Source organism: Bufo gargarizans, chromosome 6, assembly GCF_014858855.1.
Source record: "Bufo gargarizans isolate SCDJY-AF-19 chromosome 6, ASM1485885v1, whole genome shotgun sequence".
Classification (NCBI taxonomy): Eukaryota; Metazoa; Chordata; class Amphibia; order Anura; family Bufonidae; genus Bufo; species Bufo gargarizans.
The window spans coordinates 284,112,025-284,122,322 of NC_058085.1; positions in this window are offsets into that span (position 1 = coordinate 284,112,025).

The following is a 10,298-nucleotide window of genomic DNA, read 5'->3' on the forward strand; positions in this document are numbered from 1 at the left end:
CTGCCCCCATTAAGTAATTTGCCCTCACACTGCCCCCATTAAGTAATTTGTCCCCCCACACTGCCCCATTAAGTAATTTGTCCCCCCACACTGCCCCATTAAGTAATTTGTCCCCCCACACTGCCCCATTAGGTAATTTGTCCCCCACACTGCCCCCATTAGGTAATTTGTCCGCCACACTGCCCCCATTTAGTAATTTGCACCCCACACTGCCCCATTAAGTAATTTTCCCCCCACACTGCCCCATTATGTAATTTGTCCCCCCACACTGCCCCCATTAAGTAATTTGTCCCCCCACACTGCCCCATTAAGTTATTTGTCCCCCCACACTGCCCCCATTAAGTAATTTGTCCCCCCACACTGCCCCATTAAGTAATTTGTCCCCCCACACTGCCTCCATTAAGTAATTTGTCCCCCCACTCTGACTCACAAATTTGCCCACACACTGCTTCATATTATGAAATTTCCCCCCCACCTTGTACTTGTCCGCTTAACTGCTAGACTGCTGCGCGGGCATGAGTTCAACTTCAGTTACTTGACAGCGCAACCACATCCTGTGGCGCGTAATCCCTCGAGACCCGTGACCTCCTGCGGGTCTTGCGGGATTACACACCGCACGACTGGGTTGCGCTCTCAAGTGACTGAATTCATGACCGCGCGGCACACCAGCCTAGCAGATTAGTGGACAGACAAGTACAAGGGGGGTGGGGAATAGCATTCGGGGCCTGGAATGTTTTGACCTAAGGACGCTCCCACCTGACACCGCCGCAAATACTTGCGGCGGTGTCGGGTGGGAGCCAGAGCGAGGCCCCCACCAGCGCAAGGCCTTAGGCGGCGGCCTAAGTGGCCTAATGGAAGAGCCGCCTCTGTATATGGGAGTACATTTATTTCTTAGGAGGCGTGCTGGGCTTGGAAGAAAGGCAGGCTGGGCACTGCACGGCACTCCTTGAGACTTCATTTGCATATCAGAAAAATCGCTTTTTCATCTGAATGAAAAGTTGAATAAAAGAAAGAGGACACATGCAGGAATGAAGGTGCTTTATTGCACATTGCTATGTTAACAGTTTTATATGGTCAAAATAGGTGACAGATTTCCTTTAACCCCTTAGGGACCCATGACGTACCGGTACGGCATTGATCCCAAGAACCCAAATCATTGAGCAGGCACCTAGGCTAAATGCGCGGGGGGTCCCGTGACCCCCCGTGTCGGCGATGGTCGCAAACCACAGGTCAATTCAGACCTGCGGTTTGCGGCAATTCAATGTTGCGGCGGCGGTGGTCGGCGGTGCCATCGGGTCCCCATGGGGCTGTGGGGGGGGACCCGATGGCATGGAAGGCAGCGCAATGCCTTCCTGAGGCATCGCGCTGCCTTCCAGTGAAGAGCCTGTGAGATCCAGCCCCCTGGATCTCACAGGCTGGAAGCTGTATGAGTAATACACACAGTATTACTCATACACCCAATGCATTCCAATACAGAAGTATTGAAATGCATTGTAAAGGATTAGACCCCCAAAAGTTCAAGTCCCAAAGTAAGACAAAAAATAAAATGCTAAGAAAAGTTAAAAAAATAAAGTTTTCCCCCCAAAAATTAAACGTTTCAAGTAAAAATAAACAAAAACTTAATTTTTCCCAAATAAAGTTAAAAAAAATTGGTAAAAAATAGGGGGGAAAAAAAGTATGCATATTAGGTATCGCCGCTTCCGTATCGACCGGCTCTATAAACATATCACGTGACCTAACCCCTCAGATGAACACCGTAAAAAATAAAAAATAAAAACTGTGCTAAATAAACAATTTTTTTGGTCACCTTACATCAAAAAAAGTACAACAGCAAGCGATCAAAAAGGTGTTTGCCCATCAAAATAGTACCAATCTAACCGTCACCTCATCCCGCAAAAATGAGCCCCTACCTGAGACAATCGCCCAAAAAATAAAAAAACTATGGCTCAGAATATGGAGACACTAAAACATCATTTTTTTTGTTTGAAAAAAGCTGTTATTGTGTAAAACTTACAGTTGCAAGAAAAAGTATGTGAACCCTTTGGAATGATATGGATTTTTGCACAAATTGGTCATAAAATGTGATCTGATCTTCATCTAAGTCACAACAATAGACAATCACAGTCTGCTTAAACTAATAACACACAAAGAATTAAATGTTACCATATTTTTATTGAAAACACCATGTAAACGTTCACAGTGCAGGTGGAAAAAGTATATGAACCCCTAGACTAATGACATCTCCAAGAGCAAATTTGAGTGAGATGTCAGCCAACTGGAGTCCAATCAATGAGATGAGATTGGAGGTGTTGGTTACAGCTGGCCTGCTGTATAAAAAACACACACCAGTTCTGGGTTTGCCTTTCACAAGAAGCATTGCCTGATGTGACTGATGCCTCGCACAAAAGAGCTCTCAGAAGACCTACGATTAAGAATTGTTGACTTGCATAAGGCTGGAGAGAGTTATAAAAGTATCTCCAAAAGCCTTGCTGTTCATCAGCCAACGGTAAGACAAATTGTCTATAAATGGAGACAGTTCAGCACTGCTGCTACTCTCTCTAGAAGTGGCCATCCTGTAAAGATGACTGCAAGAACACAGCGCAGACTGCTCATTGAGGTGAAGAAGAATCCTAGAGTGTCAGCTAAAGACTTTCAAAAGTCTCTGGCATATGCTAACATCCCTGTTAGCAAATTTACGATACGTACAACACTAAACAAGAATGGATTTCATAGGAGGATACCACAGAGGAAGCCACTGTTGTCCCAAAAAACATTGCTGCACGTTTACAGTTTGCACACGAGCACCTGGATGTTCCACAGCAGTACTGGCAAAATATTCTGTGGACAGATGAAACCAAAGTTGAGTTCTTTGGAAAAAACACACAACACTATGTGTGGAGAAAAAGAGGCACAGCACACCAACATCAAAACCTCATCCCAACCGTGAAATATGGTGGTGGGGGCATCATGGTTTGGGGCTGCTTTGCTGCATCAGAGCCTGGGTGGATTGCTATCATTAAAGAAAAAAATAATTCCCAATTTTATCAAGACATTTTGCAGGAGAACTTAAGGCCATCTGTCCACCAGCTGAAGCTCAACAGGAGATGAGTGTTGCAACAGGACAACGACCCAAAGCATAGAAGTAAATCAACAACAGAATGGCTTAAACATAAGAAAATACAACTTCTGAAGTGGCTCAGACAGAGTCCTGACCTCAACCCCATTGAGATGCTGTGGCATGACCTCAAGAAAGCGATTCACACCAGACATCCCAAGAATATTGCTGAACTGAAACAACAGCAAAAGAGGAATGGTCAATAATTACTCCTGACCGTTGTGCACATCTGATCTGCAAGTAAGGGAAACGTTTGGTTGAAGTTATTGCTGCCAAAAAAGGGTCAACCAGTTATTAAATCCAAGGGTTCACATACTTTTTCCACCTGCACTGTGAATGTTTACATGGTGTGTTCAATAAAAACATGGTAACATTTAATTCTTTGTGTGTTATTAGGTTAAGCAGACTGTGATTGTCTATTGTTGTGACTTAGATGAAGATCAGATCACATTTTATAAACAATTTCTGCAGAAATCCATATCATTCCAAAGGGTTCACATACTTTTTCTTGCAACTGTACATAAATAAATAAATACAAAGTATACATATTTGGTATTGCCGCGTTTGCATCGACCGGCTCTATAAAAATATCACATGACCTAACCCCTTAGATGAACACCGCAAAAAAAAAAAAGAAAACTGTGCTAAATAAACCATTTTTTGTCACCTTACATCACAAAAAGTGCAATAGCAAGCAATCAAAAAGTCATATGCACCCTAAAATAGTGCCAATAAAACTGTCATCTCACCCCACAAAAAATTAGACCCTACCTAAGATAATTGCCCAAAAACTGAAAAAACTATGGCTCTCAAAATATGGAGACACTAAAACATGATTTTTTTTTGGTTTAAAAAATGATATTATTGTGTAAAACTTGCAAAAATAAAAAAAAGTATAGATATTAGGTATCGCCGCATCCTTATCGACTGGCTCTATAAAAATATCACATGACCTAACCCCTCAGATGAACACCGTAAAAAATGTAAAATAAAAACTGTGCTAAAGAAACTATTTTTTGTCACCTTACATCCTAAAAAGTGTAATAGCAAGCGATTAAAAAGTCACACGCACCCCAAAATAGTGCCAATAAAACCGTCATCTCATCCCGCAAAAATCATACCCTACCCAAGGTAATCGCCCAAAACTGAAAAAATTATGGCTCTCAGACTAATGAAACACTAAAACATGATTTTTTTTTTGCTTCAAAAATGAAATCTTTGTGTAAAACTTACATAAATAAATAAAAAGTATACATATTAGGTATCGCCGCATCCGTGACAACCTGGTCTATAATAATATCGCATGATCTAACCTGTCAGATGAATGTTGTAAATAACAAAAAATAAAAACGGTGCCAAAACAGCTATTTCGTGTTATCTTGCCTCACAAAAAGTTTAATATAGAGCAACCAAAAATCATATGTACCCTAAACTAGTACCAACAATAATGCCACCCTATCCCTTGGTTTCTAAAATAGGGCCACTTTTTTGGAGTTTCTACTCTAGGGGTGAATCAGGGGGGCTTCAAATGGGACATGGTGTCAAAAAAACCAGTCCAGCAATATCTGCCTTCCAAAAACTGTATGGCATTCCTTTCTTTCTGCGCCCTGCCATGTGCCCGTACAGCGGCTTACAACCACATATGGGGTGTTTCTGCAAACTAAAGAATCAGGGCCATAAATATTGAGTTTGGTTGTTAACCCTTGCTTTGTAACAGGAAAAAAATTATTAAAATGGAAAATCTGCCGAAAAAGTGAAATTTTGAAATTGTATCTCAATTTTCCATTAATTCTTGTGGAACACCTAAAGGGTTAACGATGTTTGAAAAATCAGTTTTGAATACCTTGAGGGGTGTAGTTTATAGAATGGGGTCATTTTTGGGTGGTTTCTATTATGTAAGCCTCGCAAAGTGACTTCAGACCTGAACTGGTCCCTAAAAATAGTGTTTTTGAAAATTTCTGAAAAATTTCAAGATTTGCTTCTAAACTTCTAAGCCTTGTAACATCCCCAAAAAATATATCCACAAAATGATCCAAACATGAAGTAGACATATGGGGAATGTAAAGTAATAACTATTTTGGGAGGTATTACTATGTATTAAGAAGTAGAGAAATTGAAACTTGGAAATTTGCTATTTTTTACAAATGTTTGGTAAATTTGGTATTTTGTTATAAATAAAAATGATTTTTTTTTACTTAATTTTACCAGTGTCATGAAGTACAATATGTTACGAAAAAACAATCTCAGAATGATCGTTAGTATTATTACCCCAAGACCTTGATAAGATATTACAAATCCAAACAATTTAGCTGTAAAAAATGTGGGGAAGTAGGGGTAGATGATGTTCATATACTCTGGACATGTATAAATAGTGAATGAAAAAAGTTAAAGAAAAAATAGAGGAATATCATTTGTATTATTAAAGAGCGAGAAGTAGCATCCAAATTACTATTTTACGTGAGGAAATGTATTGTAGCACATTGGGTAGGTAGCGCCATACCTACAGTTAGAGGATGGGAAAACTTGACTAGAGTCTCACTTGTCGGAGAGGAATTTCACCTAGTATCACCCAAGAAAAAACACATGTTTGTCACTAGGTGGCAGAGATGGTTGAATTAACAGACTGTGGCGGGGGTTGGACCTGGGGGATGCGGGGGGGAGGGGGGGGTTTGCTGGGGGGAAGGGTTTGGGGGGTGGGGAGATGAGTAGGCGAGCAGCAAAGTCATTTTTTATTTATTTATTTATTTATTTCTCCTCTTTGTCCTTCTTTAGGAACAGAACAAGCAACAAGCAACAGGGAGGGTCACGGGTGAGGGCAATATACACTGTATTTATTGTTAACTGTGCAAAAGAAAAGAAAAATTGTAAACAATAACTTGTATGAAAAAAAGTATTTAATAAATAAAAAAGTCTACAGAAAAAGTGCACTGATGTCACTGATATTTTAGGGATGCACACACTTTAAACAGGAGATGTGGTGCAGATAATTTTACTGTCCGCAGGGGACGCCGTCTACGGAAAAAGTACACTTGATGTCACTAATATTTTAGGGATACGCACACTTTAAACAGGAGATGTGGGGTGGAAAATTTCACTGTCCACAGGGGACACCATTTACTGAAAAAGTGCACTGGATCTCACAGATATTTTAGGGATGTGCACAATTTACACAGGAGATAAGGCGCAAATAATGTAACTGTCCACAGAGGCCTATTACACGGTATTTTGCGCAGGATGCACTAAAAATATTTATTGCTGCTGTCCCACAGAATAGCCCTTAAAAGGACTTTTGGGTCTCTGAACAGTTTTTTGTATAAAAATCTTTCTATTACATTCCCTACACTGTCTCCCTAACACTGAGCAATTTAGAGCAGGTTGCGCTACAAACATATTGCTGCTGTCACACACAATAGTCCTTACAAGGACTTTTGGGTCTATGAAATGTTTTTGTAGAAAATGTAATTCAATTGCACTCCCTACACTCTCTGTCCCTTCCTATGCTCAGCTCTCCCTGACTTAGAATAAGCCGTACATGCGTCATCGGGTGCTATAGTATATAGTGTATAGCACCCGATGACGCGTTCCGGCCAGCCAATCACTGTAATACTGGCATTACAGTAAGTGCAGTACTTACCTGCACGTTTATTGGCTGCTTAGCAGCCACGAAACTTGCGGGGAGGACACTCGAGCATTGCGCTCGAGCACATGTGGTACTCAGCCAAGTACCGTCATGTGCCGAGCATAGTGATGCTCGAGCCGAAATGGTATTCGGCCGAGCATGCTCGCTCAACACTAGTTATAAGCAGTTTCTTGTGTTTCTCCCCTTTCAGCTCCTTAGCCCACAAAATGAATTTTTATTTCACTTATGATGGGAGAATTCCCTTAATATCTTTCGGCTCAGTCTGAAAGCTACTGTTAAGAGCCGGGACAAGGAGGCTTATGCTAATGAATGAGTCAGATATTTGCCGCTAATCTACACACGATAGTAGCACATTATAATAATTATATTCTATATAGAAAGAAACTCATTTTGGATTCCAAGTATAAGGTTGTCCCTAAACACGTTGCTCTAACAATACAGATCTTTGTTCTTGTCCATAGGGGGCAGTATTATAGTAGAAGAAAGAAGGATTCCAGCCACTGGATGAAAGCACAGAATTTTTATTTCATCTTCATTAGATCCACAGGTCAATGAACAAACCAAACACAACCACTTGCTTAGGACGCGTTTCGAGTGACTTCTGCACTCTTACTTACTTGTAACTCTAAATTATGACCTAAAGGATTACCTACATTTGGCTGCCTAGTAATCTCCCAATCTACTATGTATTTTTTTTCATTGTCCTTACTCCGTTTTCTGTGCTTCCTCTGTCCACTGGGCTGTCCTTCAGAGTGGCACATATGTAAACTACAATAAGCCTCTGGGCTCTATGTACTGGCCTGTAACTAAGGGAAACCAGTTAGTACAATACAGATTTGGAGGGACTTCTTAGGCCTCTTTCAGACGGGCGTTGCGGGAAAATGTGCGGGTGCATTGCGGGAACACCCGCGATTTTTCCGCGCGAGTGCAAAACATTGCCTGCGGATGCTTGCGATTTTCACGCAACCCCATTCACTTCTGTGGGTCCTGCGTTGCGTGAAAAACGCACAAAGAGGAGCATGTTGCGATTTTCACGCAACGCACAAGTGATGCGTGAAAATCACCGCTCATGCGAACAGCCCCATAGAAATGAATGGGTCAGGATTCAGTGCGGGTGCAATGCGTTCACTTCACGCATTGCACCCGCGCGGAATACTCGCTCGTGTGAAAGGGGCCTTATGAAGTGTTGCTTTTTGGTAAATGATAATTATAGAAGTTAATTATTTTGCATTATGTGTACAGTGAGCATTGATTAGGATTGTTGGAATTCTCCTTAAAGGGACTCTGTCACCAGTTTCTAACCACCCCCATTTTTAAAACTATTGTTCTGTCCATGGAGCCCTTGTGATTACTAAGATGTTGTTAAAAGCTAAATCTGCTGGCTCGTTGTGATAAAAAAAAAACTTTTATCTGACCTGTCAGTCATGTAGATAAGGTGCCCAGGGCGTTTCTCATGGTCCGAAGATGCCGCCGCCGTTGGTGCCCAGCTCCTCCTCCTCTCTGATCAGCGCCGCCTGAATGTGAAGAAATACGCCTCCGGCTCTCCCTCAGTCCCCCCTCCTTATTTTCTACGATCCCGCGCGTGCGCACAGGCCTGTGCCTGATGCGCCCGTGCAGGCTTTTCGATTCAGCCTCATTGAGCGAAGTGCGCATGTCCCCCAATGCTCCTAGAGGCTCATTTGTATATCTTAAAACTTAATTTTTCTCAGCAATGCGGGTATATATGAACCAGGGACCAACACAGATGCCTTAGCTGTCAAGTGCACTTCCCTTTAAATTTCCTTCATACAGCATGTGTCTACTGTACATCAGAATTCTCTGTGGCTTGGCAAGGTCCTCTTTAAATTAGGTCAACTAGAATGGGCCCCTTAATATGCCTGTAGAAACACCTTCCCAACTTCTTGAAAAATAAGAAACAATCTATCTGACATCAGAATGAAAGGATACATTTAGCGTGTGACTTGGAGAGATCTCTCTAATCAGTGCTCTCTAAAAAGCGCTCCGTTTTGCATAGCTTGAATTAATGACTCAGATTCGAGGAGTGTTTAATTTAAAGTGTCTCTGATTGTTATTGATTAAAATAACGGAATGCTCACAAATCTATTTTCAAGCAATCTGTGAGGGCATTCTGAGTTAAAGAGAGGAAGGGGGTTTTACATTCAGCTCCCTCATCTATCAGACGGAGCAGAGAGAGGAGCGTCTCTCTTTCTGCGGAGGCCCCAGTTTTGCCTGCATTCCACAAAACAACCAATTGTTTATAATGAGTACCATGGAATGCTTCAGTTCCCCTCTGGTGGCGCTACAGGAAAATAAAAACTTGCCGCTGCTGGTTTTAACATAGATTCCAGTTGATCACCGATAGTGTAGGCAGCTCTGTGGATCACCTCATTTCCAGGGTTCCGGGTAACTAAAAGGGTATGTAAAAAGCAAACTGCTCTTTCTAGTGCATACTCCATATTCTTCCACCAATTCTACAGTACATACGCACCTTTCCAAGATCCTTAAGATCAGTTTGGGAAAACTGGATATCATTGCAGTTATTTTTACACCGTGCTAAGGGTAAGAACAAATGTGGTGGTCAGTGGAGATACAGCCACACTGCTGCCCAAAAACACACCGCCATGCAAACAGAAAAAATTATTGTCAGTAGATCAAGTATTGTTAAAGGGGTTGTCCAGTTTAGAAAACCCATTTTCATACAACTCATTAGTAAGTTAAAGTGGATACAAACAACATCTCTTGATCTGGAGGACCTGTCCTATCCTGTATTACACAGACAACCCATTCATGAAAATAGACACTGTGTAATACTTCACTTCCCCTGTGGTGGTGCTGCAGGGACACTGAACACTTACTGCCAGGTGCCCTACAGATTACAGCAGACTGCTGGAGGTCCCAGCAGAAGGACATTTTGTAATCTTATTGTTACCCTTCTAAGTAGGAATAGTCAAAAGCGGAGAACCTCTTTAAAGCGGCTCTGTCACCAGGATCAACCCTAGTAGACCTGACATACTGGCTGGTAGGGCTCATCATGCTGAATAAAACCATACCTTTCTTTTGTCTGTACGTTAAATGGCTACAGAGCCTTCAACGCTTCCTGGTCCTCCTGTACTAATGAGCGCTTCCATATTGGGGGGGGGGGGGGGGGGAGTGCATCTTATGGGGCGAAAAATATGGTGATAAGGACATAGACTTTTCTTATGGCATAAATAAGGAAGAAAAAAAATCTGAAGAAATAAACTTTAAAGTCTCTATTAAGATTCAAACCTTGGACCTTCAAATACAAAACCAGTTGCTTAACCTCTAATCTATAGCATTACTACATAAAAATACAGTATATGTTTTTCCCATGCTTATAAGCTAACACACATTACCAGTGTCTTTATAACCATACATTCTGCCTGTGAATACAGCAGTGATATGTATATCAGCTTTCTGAGCAGGTCTCAGTGTGGTGGAGCTATAGTACAGAGTGTGTATACTACACATACATATAGTAGATATGTATAATAATAATAATAATAACATTTATTTATATAGTGC